The sequence below is a fragment of the Acomys minous genome (assembly GCF_964271855.1).
Source record: "Acomys minous genome assembly, chromosome: 10".
Classification (NCBI taxonomy): Eukaryota; Metazoa; Chordata; class Mammalia; order Rodentia; family Muridae; genus Acomys; species Acomys minous.
In genome coordinates this window covers 94,978,068-94,996,563 of record NC_140491.1, presented here as the reverse complement: position 1 = coordinate 94,996,563, position 18,496 = coordinate 94,978,068, and the positions used below count along the sequence as shown (strand labels likewise).

Here is an 18,496-nt window from a genome sequence, read left to right as displayed (position 1 = left end):
AACTATTACAGACAACGGCCCCGCCCCCAATGTATCCTCTTTTAAATCAATGTGTACATCAAATGACAAGTATTTCTATACTCTAAAGACCAAACAGGGTGGGGGCGGGGAGACTGATGTTTAAAATTCATTGAAAACCAGCCTCAAGCAAAAAATTACTGCCATCTAAGACATGACATCCACCTACAAGTCAGCATGGGGAAAAAAGAATAAAGAATGGGGAGGTTAATATTTTTTGAGGACAAATCTGGCCTTCTTGCCCAAGCTGCAAATGATACCAAATGTTTGCTAAACAACAGGAAGAGGCAATGAACAGACAGGGGAGTGAGCGCAGGGCCCCGCCATTAGGGCTGATAGGTCCTTCCCACTATGAATGTCAGAGTTCTAAGGCACAGGACCTTTTAGACAGAGGCCATTACAGCGGGCCTAATCCAATGCGACTGGTGCCTTTATTCAAACAGGAATTTGGATACAAGGAACAGGCACAGGGAAGAAGCAAGGCCGTCACCTAAAAGCCAGAGAGGTTTGGAATGGGCCTCAGAGGGAAACAGCCCCTCCCACACCATGATCTTGGAGCTGTCTCCCACACTGGCTTTTTGCTGCAGAGACACACAGCTCGTGGCGCTCCGCCGTACCTGCATGCTTGTAGGCCCTGGGTTGCACCTCCAGCTGGTAAGTCACCGTGTATGACTGCACTAACACAGAGTCTACACAACCTCAGGTGCTTCCCCTACCAGAGGAAGGCTAAGACGATGGCCACAGGGCCTCTCAGACCCACAAACATCAGCGTGGTTGTAAGCACAACTTCAGTCTTGGTGGGGCTACGGGAGAAATCTCAAACAAACGTTCCGTCCTGCAAAGATCTTACCACCTCCTTAACACGGGCAGCAAACAAGGCCCTGCATGTACCACACTCCCATAAACCATGGCAAGTCACGGATCAAAACAAAAGCATCAAAGACTTCGTTTACCAGTCAACAACAACAAAGCTAAGCCTATTTTTAAGACAGCGTTTTCCCCCAAGATCAATGGCAAGTCTGTGAAGCTTAGACCCATTTTACCACAGGAAGATGACGTAATGCTCTGATTTGTTCACCAAACAATATAGCATGCCTTCAATATGTCCGCCTGTTTTCATCTCCCTAAATACATAATTGATTTTCAACATTTTATGCTCCAGTTACCACCCCAGAGCAGACTGGGACCAGTTCATATTTCAACTGCTTCTTCCTTCCAAGTACAAAAGGAGTGATCAGAACAAGCAATAAATTGTTTCCAGTTTCTCTTGGAGAATGATTTGCCCATGACCTTCTTCAGTTCCTCCATCACTTACATCACATCCTTCATGCATACAACATGGCTACAACAAACGAAACTAACAACAACAACAACAGAAGAATTGGTTTTTATTTCAACACTGACAGGGTAGACAGTGACATTCCTCAAGAAACAGAATTAGGACCAATGTCAAATAAAAATTGAGAGTTTAAACTTGCCTTAAAAAAAAAAAAAAAACTAGAGCTATATATTTGGGTCATTTTATTTTTAACCACAGTCTTCTAAATGACCTGAATATCCTAACATCCATTCTAAATGACAAGTCTTGTAATTCTTATGAATAATTTAGTTGAGCAAACTTGCTTTACTTGCTGTTGAATAAAAATGTTGCTTCAGAAACTGACAAACCAGTTGTCCACAATATATTTTAGTCTTAATATTCTTCCGTTCATACTAGAAAGAAAAATGAAGGCAGGAAGTACTTTAAACCGGGTCTCTGACATGGTGGAGACTTCAGTAACCATCACGTCAGGAAGTGTCAAGATAAGTTAATGTCCTCAAACATGTGTTTGCATGCGGGTACAGAGAACACTGCTATCGGCACAACCGCACACAATGAGTTTCCTTCACGAACAAAACCAGGGAAGCAGGACACCACAGCTACAGCCTCAGTGCCACAACTTTCCTGAAGACTAAATACAATATGCTAGGATACTCACTTGGGCTTCTACTGAACAGAAGCCACAACAGCCCTGGCTTTGACAATAGCTATAGGCTGAAGGACCTCTGTTGCTGTTTCCACCACACCTCACTTTTACAAAAGCTTGCATCTCTGGTACAAGATAACATCTGCCCAGAATGAAGGTGCCTTTGGGAAATATAAGAGTATTTGTTACTGGGAACTGGAGTCAGTCTGGCTCCTGTTTCTCTCGTACCGCGAACACCCCTCTTAGCTCAACCATCTGGGTCTCTTTCTTGGGTCCCCACTTCTAGAAGCCTCAGTAACAATATTATTAATTTATAAAGCTTGGGGGTGGCGGGGACTAAGAAGTGGGAGCAAGAGCCCAGTGGGAGGCGTGGTCTAGCTTGTGGCTCTGTGAGAACGGCCTCCACGGGGGGCCATATGATGGCTCAACACCGGCCTTGTGCAGCCAGTCAAGTCTGCCTACAGTAGAATTCACCTGGTTGCGGAAGCACCATGCGGGTACACGCAGAACCGACCTGCATCTTCCAAAGGTTGTGTGGGAGACTTTATCTCCAAATCCTTACGCTAAGGCCATTTGGAGGAGGGGCTCCTAGGAACTACATTAGGATTAGTTGGGGTCATCAGGGTGGAGACTTCATGACAGCATTTGAAAGACCTTTATAGAAGGGGAAGTCTAGTGGCAGTGGCACGTGCCTTTAGGAGGCAGAGGCGGGGGATCTCTGAGTTCGAGGCCAGCCTGGCCTACAGAATAAGTTCCAGAACATCCAGAGCTACACAGAGAGACCCTGTCTCAAAAAGGAGGAGCAGAGGGGGAGGAGGACCCAAACAGGCAAGCTTGCTTTACCTAGCATGAAACACTCTTTACTGTTCTCTTTTTCTTTTTTCTAATGTTCTCTTTCTTTCCTTCTTTCTTTCTGACTCCATACACATCTGTGTGAGAGTATTAGAAGCCTGGAACTGTAGTTCGAGAGACAGATATGCGCTGCCATGTGGGCGCTGGGAACTGAACCCAGGTCCTCTGGAAGAGCAGCATGTGCTCTTAACCATTGATCCATCTCTCCAGTGCCAAAACCATTGTTAAAATTTATTTATTCATGTATTTTTTTAATGTAGGAGTGCTGTGTCTGCATGTATACCTATATGTATATCATCAGCCTACAAAGTGAATAAATATACGGGGGTATTCAAGATCGTACAATCCTGAGAAATTTGACTTCAGTCTCGGAGCTTATCCTAGCAGGAGGACGCTTGCCCAGCGTGAACAGGACTCAGGTTGCCCCACCCCCGCACCCCCCAACACTGCAAACATAAATAAAAATAAGTGATTTTACATTTATTTTACTTCTAAAGTCATCTGTGAGAAGACAGGAAAAAAAATTTAAACAGAATTAATTCTAGTCCCCCAAACATTGAATTAAAAAGAAAAAAAACCCCTCTCAGTCGAAGCACATGGAATCACACATAGCCTCATTATGACGAGTATGACGACCATGCCCCAACGTGCAGCTCTCAGCGGCTTACCAGCGACCTTGTCTGCGCTTGTGAACTGGGAACCGTGAGACACCTACCTCACGGGTCTGAGAGGGAGAGCAAGGGAAACACAGCTCTAGGAACGGCCGCTCATAAAACAGAGAGAACACACGGAAGGCAGCTAAATCAAGGAGGCAGCGCTACACCCTCTTCCATCCTCATGTACCCAGAATGGCTACATGCACTGAGGGGGTCCGACGATTAGCCCCATAAACCTCTCCTCAATTCTAGAGTGAAGAATTGAGGCCCAGTACGGACAAACGATCTGCCAAGACCTCACTCAGATCTTTTCTTTAAAGCCCTTTATTTCTACAAGCACACATTCATCCGTCCCCTTCCTTGAAATAGGATTTGGCAGATTATAATCTGCAAGTTGGAATCCTTCTTTACTATACGGACCCGGACATGAGGAGGCCAGGCGCCTGGGGGCTTTCCGGGCCTCCCCTTCAAAGGATGGGGCTCAGTGTGCACCGTCCCACTGAGAATCAGCATAAATTTGTCCCTGACTCAATCAACCCTTCACGTGGCTCTTCACTGGCGCACAGCCAGCAACCCCAAATCCTCACTTTATCAGTTCCTGCTTCTGTCACCTCTAAGGCTGCTCAATCCCTCATCCAAGCCACAAACACACCAATTCCTTAGTCATAAAGCCAGCTAGTTCTTTCTTCCTAATTAAGGAAAGGGGTGCTAAGTACCCTCTAGACGCTGCAAGGGCACCACCATTTAAGAAGATTCCTCCAGAACTTAACACTGGCAAAAACTGCCTGCATGTGCAGTTGCCAGTGGTTACCCATACCCCCTGCTTCCTGAAGACACTCTTTTTCTCATCAGCTGTGAAACACCTCTGCTGGGCTTACTCAGACGATGCTCAAATGTTTTATTTATGGGGAGTCTCTAAAGCCCCACTGCTACTGCAATGCTGTGAAAGCCCCCCCCCCCCTCTTTTTGGGACCAAGTGCACTGTTCTAAGCGCTTTCAAATGAGAGTTGGAGCTTTGGGCAGCAATCTGTCATTTATCACCCCTGCCTGCTTTTATTCCTTTAAATAACAATACTCTGAATTCTAAACCTGCCTGAAATCACCAAGTTAAGATCAAGCAGCACCGGGTCCCTGACAGCAAACTTCAGGAAATCAGCTAACCAGACACCAGTCAACCCACAGGCTCACCACACATTGCTCTGAGGTGGTTTCTGGTGCTGCAGGATTGCTTAGTTCCTTCCTTAAAGTCCTTAGAGTGGCAGAGATCAGTTTCCTTTGATGTGTCTAGTCATGCTACACAATCTCAAAACCGATTGCTATAACAGACTATAGACAATTAGTCCTAATTGGCCAGCAAACAGCCCACAAGAGTAAGCATCCCCTCCTGCCGGCCTCCTGCCTCCCCCAGTCTGCTCGAAGCCTCGTCCATTCAAACCTCACCAAACCTGGGTCTGGTGCTTTCATCTTATTTCCACTTCCCAGTGTTTGACCTGACTGCTTCATCATCATCATCATCATCATCATCATCATCATCATTCCATTCAAACCTACTCCTTTCAAAGAGTTGGAAGACCTCCCAAACTAAACATTCTGCTCGCCTTGTGCGGGAACTACACTCTGTGTCCGGTATCCAGGTTTCCCAGTCATGAGAACGTGATCCGACCAGCCTAACGGGAGAGCATTAATGCTAGCGGCTTGGTTCATGATCCCTCAAGCAGCATCCTTAGGCAGATGGTGAGGGAGCTAGAACCCCCAGCTTTCTGGTTTACTCCGCACCCAGCCTACTCTCAATCTGCTTGACAGCGTATGTCTCTGTCAGCTTCTCGTGCACACAACCACTCCAGAAACTAGCAAAGCCTCCTTCAAAACAGTGCTGTGTGCCTCCTCTTCTGGATCGCTGTCATCCTCGGCCAGTTGTATCCGAAGTGTGGGAGGTGATCACCCAGGGCATCAAAAAGAAATAAGGTAATTTCTCACTTTATTTATTTGCCTTATTTGTTCTTTAGTTTCTATTTTCGTATATCTCTCAGGCAAACAGCTTGTCACTAAGCAAATGTATGAGTATAATTTATAGAAGTACAAGTGCTGGAGGTGTGAGCAAGGATTTTACTGATGCGGAGAAATGTTTGAAGGCTACTGGCTGGCCGGTTGTGGTAGCATGCACCATTAGACCCAGCTATCTGGGAAGCAGATACAGGAGGAGTACTTGAACCCAGGAGTGGGAAGTTACCATAGGCCAACAAAATAGCGATGGCTCGGCAGCTAAGAGCACTGGCTGCTCCTCTAGGGGACCCAAGTTCAATTCTCAGCACTCACGTGACAGCTCACGACTGTCTACAATCCCAGCTCCAGGAATTCCATCCCACCAGGCATGCATGTGGTACACATTTCTGTGCGCACAGGCAAAATACCCGTACACATAAAATAAACTGAAAGGGGAAAAAAAAAAAAGATAAGAAAAGAATATTCTGGTTAAGGTTTCAGAGGTCTACGAGCCCATCACGATAGAGGATGGCATGTCAGCAAGCCACAGGCATGGTGACCAGAGCAGGAAGCAAAGAGATCACATCTCCAACCTCAGACGTGGAGCAGAAGGAAGGAACTGCAAATGGTGAGCTATAAATTCCCGAAGCCCATCCTGAGGGACACACTTCCTCCAGCCGGGCTGTGTCAACTCCGCAAACAGCGCCACCAAGTGTTCCAATTCCTGAGCCTGTGAGGGACATTTCTTAGCCAAATTAGCACAGTATTCTATAGATAATTACAAATAAATCAATGTGCTATAGTTGAGGTCATAAAGTGTTTGCGTTCATACAGTTTAGGTAGTAGCATCACATTCTCACATTTCAGTATTCATTCCTGGCCTTCTTATTATTCAGTTAAAAGTACTTTTATTCAGGCCTATGCATAGAGCTATTTCCACATACAGACAGATACAGACAGGCATGCAGACACACACACACACACACACACACACACACACACACACACACACACCATAGCTGACAATTATTTGTAACTCTAGCTCTAGGGGATCCAATGTCACTTCTAACCTCCAAGGTGTCCTGAATGCATGTAGTGCACATACATACACTCAGGTACATGCATAGACATACAAATAGAGTGAGAGTGTGTGGTGTGTGTGCGCGCGCGCGCATGCACGTGCACGCACACACACGTGCGCAGTGTGTGTATATTCTTTATTTTAAAGTTAAAATAATCAATAAAATAGCTCTTAAAAGTAAATGACATTAGGACCAACTTTCAAACTTATGAATGTAGGACTTATAAAATATATGAATTATTTGAGCTTTTTTCTCACTTAATGCTTTTAACACTTAAAATATATAAATATGTATTCATTTTTCTAGAAAGATTAGGATTTTTAATAGACAGGGAAATCTTTTTTTTTTTTTTTCTTTTTCTTTCATTCTTTCTTTGTGTTTGTTTGTTTGGTTTGGTTTTAAGTTTTTGAGAATTTCTCTGTTTAGCTCTAGCTGCCCTGGAACTTGATCCGTAGACGAGGCTGGCCTTGGACTCAGGTATTTGCCAGCCTCTGCTGCCTAAGTGTTGGGATTAAAGGCATGGCCCACCATCGCCCAGCTAAGAGGAAAACTATTTTTTTTGATGACGTATTTATTTTATGGGTCTGTGTGCCGAGCATAAACTTGGGAAGCTGGAAGAGGGCATTTAGCCTCCAGAACTGGGGTTATAAACAGTTATGAGCTGTCTGACACAGGTACTAGGAACCAAACACACGTTCTCTCTGCAAGAAGACCAAGTATTCTTAACCACTGAGCCATCTCTCCAGCCCAGTGGTGCTCAACCTTCCTGGTGCTGTGACCCTTTAATGCCTTTTCTCATGTTATAGTGACCCCCCCCCACCATAAAATTATTTTCATTGCTACTTCATAACTGTAAGTTTGCTACTGTTATGAATCATATTGTAAATATGTGTTCTCCAGTGGTCTTAGGCGACCCCTATGAAAGGGCCATTTGACCCCCAAAAGGGATCATGACCCACAGGTTGAGAGCGGCTGCTTCAGCCCCCAGAAAAATACTTTTATAGAACGTTCGTGCTTTTATAAAACTCAGGACTCTTCTATACTCAATATGGTGGGTTTTGTTTTTGTTTTTGTTTTTTTCAGAATCTTTTCCTGTCTTAAAATTTATTTTTATTATTTTTTTCAATTATGTGTATATGTGGTATAGGGAGGGTGAATGCACATGAGCGCAGGCCCCAGCAGAGTCCAGGAGAGAGTATGAGAAGCTTAGAGGTAGCAGTGTGAGCCACGCATGTAGGTGCTGGGGACCTAACACAGACCTCTAAACTCGGCAGGTGCTCTAGACCCCTGAACTGTCTCTCCCGACCCCTCAATATCGTTTTCAGTGAAGAGAGGCTGCAGCCAAGCCATCATCTCCGCTACTTTGTCTACCAATTCCCAAGGCATCCACAGCGTGGCTTTGAACAGGTCAGGCAATGTTACCCCCTCCCCTTGTAATTCATAGCTATATTCAACTCACTCTGAGTGTCAGGAATGTTCTTGGCTGAGAGATAAAGGAGTAAAACTTAAAAATCCTGTGGCAAAAGCCCATTAAGCAATTCCAAGAAGGCATAGCAAATTCATTATAATACTAGCTCCCCTGGAGGGGGGTGGGGTGAGGAAGGGCTGGAATCAAACAGGAGGCTCATCCACGCTAGGCAAGTATTTTACCGCTGTGTCATAACCCTAGCCCCCACATTAGCCCCGATCGTTTTACAAAACGAAGGACCGCTTTAGTCCTGCTGTAAAAGCAAGTTTTACCTGGGCCTCTCAGTGTGTCTGAGCTGGTGAAAAGCCAAGGAGACAAACTACTGATGAAGACAGGACCCAGATGAGCCCAGATACCCTCTGCCTCTCCTTGCTGCAAAAGCTCCTCAGATCCTGCCAGGCTGTGAGTAAAAAAACATCCCAGCCAGAACCGACCGAGGTCTGGCAAATGACTTTCTGACGGACAGCACCCCACGGAGCTCTGTCTGGATCCTCAGAGCACTTTTCAATGATGCTGATGAAGGTCTGTGTATACCTGGAGGTTACAGCTGACGTACTGTACTGCAGAGAATCTGACAGCTGCAAGACTCAAGCGCAGAGCAACCCAATCTCTCACGACGCTGTTCATTTCCAGGCTGCCCTTGCGGGACATGCCAGGAACCATCTTTTTTTTTATTTATTCAGGATGATTGTATAATCACAGACTTGGTTTTCTCCAGTCACCACCGTTTTACAGGAAGCACTCCTCAGGACAGCCCAACTTCTCAGCACAGAATTTAAAAAAAAAAAAAAAAACACCCACCAGGAGAATAAATGAATCCTGCTGGGTCCAGAGCAAACACGTGAAGAAGGAAGACGGTAAGGGCAGCTCTCTCAAGGGAGCACTTCCCTCATAAACAGCTTAGGTTTCCTCATAAACACCTCACGGAATCCAAGTGCCTGAGACATCTGTGCACCTACACCACAGTCATCACAAATAGTACGGGACACAGCAGTTAAGTATGGACGTGCCTTTGTCATTTCCGGTGACGACCCCAAATGTCCGCAAGGAGCCTACAGCCACTCAAATCCTAATAGAGTCATCTCAAATGACTCTGCCAAAAAGAAAGAAAACCTAAGACAAGAGGTCTCGGTTTGCCGACTGAGATCTGACTTCATGCATGGGCTTTGCCACTGGCAGCACAAAAACAGTCAGGCCTCCTCCTCCTCCTCCCTTTATCCATCCATCTCCATCCATATCAGGTTCTTGACTGCAGACTCGGTGGGTACAGCTGCCCCCAGGGAAGGTGCCAGAAAAGAGGCTCACTCGAGAGGAGCATGAGGCAGAGGGACAGGCTACGCTGCTTATCAGCACAGTCCTCAGATCCATCCTGTCTACCCACAGGTCCCAGTCTGGGAAGAATTTACTAGTAACTAGGTCTCTGTAGGTAGCACAGACTCCCCCACACACTCATGCCTCTATAACCTTGAGTCGCCTGCTGGTCCCCCTCTGACAGTTCTATGATAGTTGTACCCAGCCAAGACACTGGAGGCCAGGCTCTCCCATCACACTCTGACCCCTGTGATCTCATTACTAGGCCTCCTCCCGCCTTCCTCTCCTCATCAAGAATTCTCCTTACCTCCACTGACAACTCCCACCCCCTACACAGTTTCCAGAACCTTCTTTCTGCGTGTCAGCTCCCAGAGTAGGGGCAGGCGGAGCCAACAGCACCAGCTTCCCCACTTTCTAAATGTATAACCTTAGGCAAGAAACCCAGGAGCCCTCAGTCTGTGCAACAGTGCTGACCTCGCCCCCTCAGACCAAGGATTAAATGAAAGCGACCCATAAAGCACTTAGCAAATTCCCCAGCATTCATTCACAGTTTTGCTAAGTGCCCACTTTGCAAAGAAAAGGGTCTTGTAAACTGGCCGTGACTGTTCCCTCCCTCCACTCTCATACTTTCTATGATGGTAAGGCACACATTTTACCATTTGTGGGCCTACAGTTAGCTCCAGTGGCACAGATGCACGCTCGTACAGTTCTTAGCCATCACTGCCAACAATGTCTGAGCACAACTCCTCCCTCCGCCTGCTGCCGGAACTCTGCCGCTCTCTGAAAAACGAACTCGCCGGCTTGGCTCAGGAAGCATCAGCTCCAACACAGGCCTGGGCAGGTGGAACCTCTCCTGCCCACTTCCCCTCTTGCCACATGTGAAAACCGCTCCTCCTTCGGTTGTCCCCCGCCTCACGAATGGTCATATCACTCTCCACGCCCAGGTCTCAGCTGACACCTACCTATTTCTGGTATCTTCTCATTCACCGAGGAAACGCGGATAAGGTGGCCCTTCAGTCACAAGTCTCTCTCCTGTCCTCTTCCTGTATGTTTCTGTCAGCTCCTAAAAGGCACAAGAGCACAAGGGACAATCTGAGTTAAAATCCCAACTCCATTTCTTGACCCACTATATAACCTGGAGCAGTTTCTTCCCCTCTCTGGGCCTCCATGCCTCATCTGTAGATAAGCCGTTGATGGTGACGTTGTCTAACCGACACTTGAAAGCACTTAGACTCGTGTCCAGCAAATGAAACGACAGTGACTGTCATTCGTCACACCCACCTCTGGCTCTCGAGTCTGTGCTTGACCACCAGGCACACTCCATAGGCAACACTGTCATTCCCGCCCGCACAGAGTCGCTCTCCCGAGGCCCTGGCTCTTTGGTGGCCCTAGAATGTGTCCTGTCCGTCACACTCAGACCTCACAGATTCCCACACTACTCAACCACCCCAACCCCCTAGCTGTATCGCTCGCCTCGTTCTGTGGTCTTCTTCGCTGGTCACAAGGTGGAAATCAGACCAGGCCTCAGCTTTTCAAACTACATCCCAAGCCAAAAAGTCCTCAAGAGGGAAGGTGTGCTACCACTTAGAATGCTCAGACCCAGAAAGACCCTCAAAAAGACTTTTTTTTTAAAAAAGCCCCTTCAACTGCGCCACACTTTCAGCACCCCCTCCCACTCCACCCAGAAGGGCAAAGCCAGCAGGTTTACTACACTGAATCCCGCCTCCCTGCCTCTCCGCTCCTCACCAGGATTCCACAACAGGCACCTCTCCAAGCTTTCCACTTTGACTCTAAACCAACCTTTCCTGGGACCAGCTTCTAGGTGCGTGCCTATCTCTTCCCACTTAGATAAGTAGACCAGCCATTTACAAGCCATCCCTGCCTGGGCTCCTGCTGGGCTGGCTCCCAGGTAACTCCGGGTGTCTCCCCCTGCCCAATGCCCATCCCTTTCCTACACTGTACTCCTCCAAGACGCCTGTCCTCACTCCTCCCCCTGCCTCTGACTCTCCGCACTCCTCCAAGAACACGCCGCTATTTCCTACTGATTGCATCTGTCTACCAGGGCACAGAGCTATGCCTGGCACAGGTGCCAATAACTGCTCAATAAATGAACCAATGAGTATTGCAGACCCTGCTTTCTCCTCTGATAATGTTTTATTGAGGTGGTTTATTAAAAAAACTTCAAGGAAGATTCATAAACCCGCCACTTACATGCAATGCGGTACACTTTCTTTCTCTGAATTGGATTAGGAAACATCCCCTGCGCTTGCCTTCCCAGTGCAAATATATTCCTTTGATGAAAGGAGAGAGAGAGAGAGAGAGAGAGAGAGAGAGAGAGAGAGAGAGAGAGAGAGAGAGAGAGACCAGAAACTTCCTCCTCAACAAAAACAGAAAACCAAAAATAGCAAAACAGCTTATACAAAGTGCCCGGCTGACACTGGCTTAGGTAGGGTAAGAGGCAGTTGTGTGAGCCTAAGAGGGGAAAGGGAAGTCTACATTGGTCAACTGGTAAACAACACCAGTGAGATTCACATGCCATTCAAGAAAGCTGAGCAAAATAATAAATCTCGGGGCTGTTTATATGGCAAAGGAAGAGGAAGCGGTCAGTGGCAGTGGAAATTTCCTTCCTTTGTCTAGTTTTCCCTCTTGGTCTGCCTACCATACCGATGTCTCAATAGTGACTTATGACAATTTCGTTTATAGGAAATGATTTCAAAGGGCCCAGGGAGCTGCAGATGGTACCTTGGGGGCCCATCTGTTTAAGGATGAAAGCATAGCACACACCATTACATCACTCTGACCTTCCTCAGTAACTTCCTATCTGACAAAACCTAGATGTTTGCTCGGTCAACAAGATATTTGTGTTTGTCTCCAGCCTCGGGCTTTTGGACCCTGATTAGTTTTGAAATCATTATGCGTCCAAACTGAATAGGGCCACTGTTGGCAGCTGGAAGGCCAGCCTCTGGGCACAGCCCCAGCTCTGTGGGCTTTGGGAGTGACTGCTGTCCTTTCTGCATAATTGCCCTCTCTGATGGAGCATCCTCCAGCCCCCTTCCAGAGCTAAAGCTGCACTCCTTGGCATCCTCTTTCCTCGGGAGACCCCAGAAAAGGAAAGAAGGGTGTAGCAAGGCCTCAGGCTCTCCACAGATAAATCCTGTAATGCAACATTCTGCCCCAACCCGGGCTCCCATCCCACAACGGTGCCCTCAGGCCCCGACACCAGAACAGCTATTATTTCACAGAACCCATGGTAACCCAGTGCCCACAGGTACAGCTACGTGACAGACAGTCAAGCATGCGCAGGTGGCCACACACACCTTTCTTCACTCTAGGACACAGCAACAAAACCTACACCCTCTCTAACTCCGCACCCTCCCACACCCCACAGGGCACCACCACAGATACCGCGTCAACTAAGAAGTGCCTGGACCTCCTGGCCAACCAGTTTGCGAGACCAGAGAAGAGAATGCGGAGTAGTGGTATTGCGAGGGGGACAAAACGGTTGTTGGACGAGACAGAATACATTACATTACATAGGTGGAAATGTCATAATGAAGCCCATTATTATGTATAATTAATATGTACTAATAAAAACATTTTATTCTCTAGAGAGGCTAGGTGGTATGGGGGAAGGCATATGCACTGATGCTTGCAACTTAAAAGTGCTTTCTAAGAATAAGCAGGCTACGAAGATGAGACTCGGTGGCCTATGACCATATAGTGGGGGGGGGGTCCCCCTCAGTCTTAGACCTAGGGGTGGGGAATAGGGTGAAAGTGGGAGGGAGGGAGGATACAAGTGATAGGATAACAATTTAGTTGTAATCTGAATAAATTAATTAAGTTTTTAAAAAATGCTTTCTAAAGTAAGATGGATTGATGGGCAAGTGTGTGGTCAGTCAAGAGAGTAAAATCCCAGCCGTAGAATGCAGATAAAGGTCATCATGTCAAGGCTCTCAAACACAGCAGTGGGGGTGAGTACTTAAGTGTCTTTAACAATCACATATCATCTGGGCTACTCTAGTTTTCCACTAACGTCCCCCTGGTCTCAGCTCCTGGTCCAGGGCCCCACTTTGTAGCTACTTGTCCTCTGATTCCTTGATCTCCTCTGGTATCTTACAGTTTTTTATTTCTGTTTCTTTTTCATGACCTTAATATTGTCAATGAGTACTGGTCAAGCATCTTGTAAAATAGTCCTCCACGGGATTTGTCCCCCCCCCTTTTTTTCTTTTGAATATAACAAGTTTATTTAGCAAAAAAGTTTCTCATGAAAATGAACTCTCATGACCCGATCCTAGGCCAGAGTCAAAGATGCCCTTTGGGGAGAGATGTGGACTCTGATGAACTCACAGCTAGCGTTTAGACTATTTCGAAGGGTTCTAACATGATGCTATTTCCACGCATGACCACCATCCCAACGTTACTCTGTTTCCCACCTGCTGTCATCTCTACACATTCACCAATCACAAAGGGACCAAAGCCACACAGTATTCCCTGTACGTCTGCCACCATATAATTTAACTACAACAATAACTTCTTGTCCATAAATTTCTTCAGCTCAGAAGCTCATGGTGACTCCTTGGTGAGCTCAGTGCAGCGGCATAGGAGTAGAGCTGTCTGGCTTTTTTTTTTTTTAAATGGCTGGCCTGGGGCTGTAGGTTTAAGGAGACAACAGATAAGGGTCCTACAATCACTGTATGCCCACACTGCCACAGGATGGCTAAGCACAAGGTTGGCTTGGACTGCTTGGCTCAGCAGCTGCTGGAAACGTTAATCTCTCCCCCTTCCACCCTCTAGCCTCAGTGAGCTACAGGGGGTGGGAACTTCAGCCTTAGGCTCCTGAAGGAAAAGTCTCTGTAATAATTATTTGGAATTCTTCTAGAAGAAAGACGTTTCCTGACTTAGCATAAATTTCATGTCATGTGAATACACATATTATGCTTTGGATTATTATGCAGTACCGTACTATTTATCTTGTTGCTAAAGTTAGCTCTAGCTATTAGGAGCTCCTTGAGGTTGGCTCCTTCCTCCTTTCGACATGCCCACATCCTTTGTTGGTTTTTTTTGAGGACTTCCTTATTTTCTAGCCCCACAAGATGCTCCAGATCTATAATTATGCATTTTTCCAAGGAGTCCAGGTCACTGGAGGATGGCACCAGTGGAGTGACGAGACAGGTGTACTTATTACTAATAGCATGACGGATGCCCTCACCATTCCTCTGTACTAGCACACTTACACACATCGACTTATCAACATTTAGCTAAACCCAAGTCCACACTGGGGTCTCTAATTCTAATCCCACTCAATATGGAACATCCCAGCCCAGTTCCTTGCTTGTTTCACACCATCTCTTTTTTCTTTCTTTCTTTCTTTCTTTTTTTTTTTGTTTGTTTGTTTGGTTGGTTGGTTTGGTTTGGTTTTTTTGAGCCAGGGTTTCTCTGTGTAGCCTTGGTTGTCCTGAATTCACTTTGTAGACCAGGCTGGCCTTGAACTCAGAGACCCGCCTGCCTCTGCCTCCTGAGTGCTGGGATTAAAGGCGAGCACCACCACTGCCCGGCCTCATATCATCTCTTAAACCTTGTGTACACATAATAGAACTCCAGAATTGTGTTTGCTGGGGCTTTTTGTTTATTTGTTTGGCTGGTTGGGTTTTTTGTTTTGGTTTTGTTTTGCTTCACCTTTTGCCTTTAGAGTTTTACTCAAAATACTTAAAAGTGAACTGGGTCCCTACCTATGTCTTGTGCCCCAAGTCTTCAGTGTCATACAAGACTGTCACTATCATACAATAATGCAGCTAGACTCTTCCATTGTAGCCCTTCATCTCAACACACATATCCCGCACTCACACACACAGTCACTGCCTAGTGTCTGATCTGAATACTCAATTCTTCCCTGCCTACTCTAGCTAGAGTGCTGTATACGGCCCAAGCAAAACTCACAGGGCGCACAGGTTCTGCTCTACCCTTGAAGCTATGATCCTTACAGCTGAGGGGCTCAGCCAGCGCCTAGCTCAGTTCTGGGACACAGAGAGTGCTCAGATATTAAAAAGATGAACAAGTTATAGAGATTTCATCATTTTATGTTAATGTAATGCAAGTTAATGGCTGGAAGACATTCAACAGAGCCTGAAGGGCATTCTATCACAATGATACCTAAAACTCAGTAATAATAGTTATAAATTTAATGTTACTCCCAACAGACAAAAGAGCAAATCATACACAACTGTTGCGAATCATTTGAACACACATTGGCATGCGATAAAAATATACCACACTTGTGTCCAAAATAAATTTATGTAGCCAAATAACAACAAAAAAAAAGAATGGCATACCATTTAGCATATGTCTATGAAAAGAAAAACATTGAAGGACACATACCAAGTTATTTTTAAGTTCCTTTTCCCCCCTTGTCCTTAAATTAAAATTAAGAAGCTTGTTTGCTCTGTGGGAAGCCAGACAGGAAGATTCTTCTAAGATGCCGTATTGATCTCAACAAAGAAGAAAACCAGCTCAATGTTGCACCTTTCATGCCGGCACTCAGGAGGCAGAGGCAGGCGGATCTCTGCGAGATTGAGGCCAGCCTGGACTACAGAGCGAGTTCCAAAGCAGATAGGGCTACAGAGAAGAGTCTGTCTCAAAAAAGGAAGGATGAAAGGATGGAAGGAAGGAAGGAAGGAAGAGGAGAGGAGAGGAGAGGAGAGGAGAGGAGAAGAGAAGAGAAGAGAAAAGAAGAGAAAAGAAGAGAAAAGAAGAAAGCTGTGCACTGAACTAGGAACAGTTTCCAGGGCAAGGCTAGACAGCAGCAACAGGGAACAAAGAGCAAAGGTCCCGGGGCATGTCCTCAGGTCCACTGTCACCCAGCAGGAGCACCTCAAAGGCAGGACATGGGTGCAACGCTGCTTCCTACAGAGAGCAAGGGGGGAAATGGGGCTGTCTAGAGCGTGTCCTAAAAAACGTGAAGCTTAAAGGATAGAGAAGACTTAAGCAAAGGCAGGGAAGGGCAGTATTCCTCTGCCCAGATGATGTCTCATTATCTGTGAGAACCTATGAAGAGCCTGGGCCCTACCTTCGGCAGGGAGCCCTTCTCCTGCGTTCTGGGCATGTCCTGAGAGGAAAGAGACGACTGCATGTAATCTGCCTCCAGCAGACCTAATAAAGCTCAAGTGGCTGATACTGGGATTAACATTTTTACAGTGGCATTTACACCCACCCCTACCAAAAAGTGCTTTGTAACAGAAACTACCCCGGTACACAGTAATCTTCCATTCTGCTGAGGGCCTAATGGGAACAAAACCTCATGCTCACTTTTGAGTCATTTTCAATGCATAGCATTGCGCCCAGCAGACCTCTAGTCCCAGGTAACACAGGGCTGGACAGAAATAGAGGCCAACCCCACACAGACACTGTGGGCTACCAACACTGGGAAACTACTGAGGTTGTGAGGGTTTGTGCAGAACACTTAACTAGACAAGGCACATGCCATCTCCTTCAGTCCTTATAACCAGCAAGAAAAGGACCAGGCAATAAACAGCCACTCACAGCTCAACAGCAGTGTCTTTACCTAGAATGCATAAGGCCTTGGGTTCAAAACCCCTCAGCTCAGCCCAGGTGGCAGCTCACAACTGCTGGAAAGTCTAGCTCCAGGGGTCTGACACACACACCCCTTCTGGCTTCCAAGGGCTCCCACATGCGCTTGGTACACACATAACTCATGTAGGCACATACACATAAGTGGAAAGAAATAAAGCTCTAAAAGACATCAACACATTCTTCTTCAAATGTAACTCAGACATAATACCAAAATCTCAAAGTTAAAATCTGAAGCATAGCCTAGCATGGCAGCACATGCCTGTAATCCCAGCATGCAAGAGGTAGAAGCGGAAAGATCAGGAGTTCGAGACCAGCCTCTGTCGCAGAGACAAGTTCAAGAACAGAACACTGCCTGTCTCAAAACTAAAAAACAAAAAACCAAGGAACCAAAAATCATACTCTTCCATTCTCAAAGCACTAAAGACAATATTTGTGAGACCGAGGCAGGAGAACTATAAATTCTAGGCCTAGAGTGACCAATACAAGACCCTGTACCAAAGACAAAGTCTCAAGTTGAAAACAAGCGTGGAGACCTTACTTCATCCGCAGGGAGGACAAACTAACCTGGCCTCTATTCTAAACGCCATCCCCGCCCTCTCCTTCCTCCCCACCTACCTCTCCCGTACCCGAACAAAGATTCTGATCCTTAGTTAACTGCAGAAATATATAAAATAAAGACCTGATCTATAAGCCACAAAGTAAAAAGCTTAGGCCAGGTTCTGCCAGCTTATAACCTCTTGAGTCTCTGGGGACAGAGTCTCTCTGGTTAAAATTAGGTCTGTATCATGGATTCTCTGCCTGTGCCGGTGGGAAAGTTCTTCACAGTAGAATGATTTCCTCTTTACACATTCATTAATTGACCGAGAGTGATACTGCCGTTGGGCTCTGGATATGCCACCCAAAATATGGCTGCCAGGGACCACGATACCTCGGCACACATTCTGAGCCAGTTACTCTGAGAAGGGCAGCTTCTGAGGATAAGTGAGTGGGCACCTGAACAGGAAAGAGACATCGGCAAGAAAGCTGCTCCCAACAGCGTCAAGGCACCAGAGACGTTACCCGCATCAGAAGGCAGTGTCCACTGGAACCCCCATGCCTACTGTGCTACACAAACGCCAATGGTCTTGCTTTATGAGAAAGACACCTACGCCTGTATACATAGCGTGGATTCCCCCTACTAATCTGTTCCGGGTCAACCAGCCTCAGACTCTGGGAGGATGAAGAGAAGATGAGTTCCGTCTCCTACACCCCAGGCACTCCTTAAAGAGACCCGCAGCATCACCTGTCACAGCTGAGCACCCTATCTGCACTGCGATTCAGGACAACAGGACAACCCTAAAGAGGACTTTGGAAAGCAATGTTTAAAGTTTTAATGGAAATTTTAAGGTGAAACTTAAAATATGTAGCCCCATCTGGCCTTGAACTCACTGAGATCCACCTGCCTCTGCCTCCTGGGTATGGACTAAAGGTGCATACCACCATTCCTGGCTAGGTTCATTGCTTTTTAGATTGAGAAAAAATGTTTCGTTTGTGCTTATTAAAATATAGAATTATGAGCCAGGCAGTGATGGC

The 18,496-nt window shown here is 46.4% G+C and overlaps 1 protein-coding gene across 3 annotated transcripts in view; it reads right to left on the bottom strand.

The window, feature by feature from the left end:
• The window catches only part of TANC1 (tetratricopeptide repeat, ankyrin repeat and coiled-coil containing 1), a 227,884-nt gene that overhangs the window by 184,046 nt on the left and 25,342 nt on the right, over positions 1-18,496 (bottom strand). For 2 of the 3 annotated variants that reach the window (XM_084800042.1, XM_084800045.1), the window contains exon 2: positions 10,300-10,400. The gene's annotated coding sequence lies outside the window, so the exon portion shown is untranslated. Of the gene's footprint in view, positions 1-10,299; positions 10,401-11,548; positions 11,630-18,496 lie in introns of those variants that run through there. The other variant, XM_084800043.1, reaches the window with a different exon arrangement.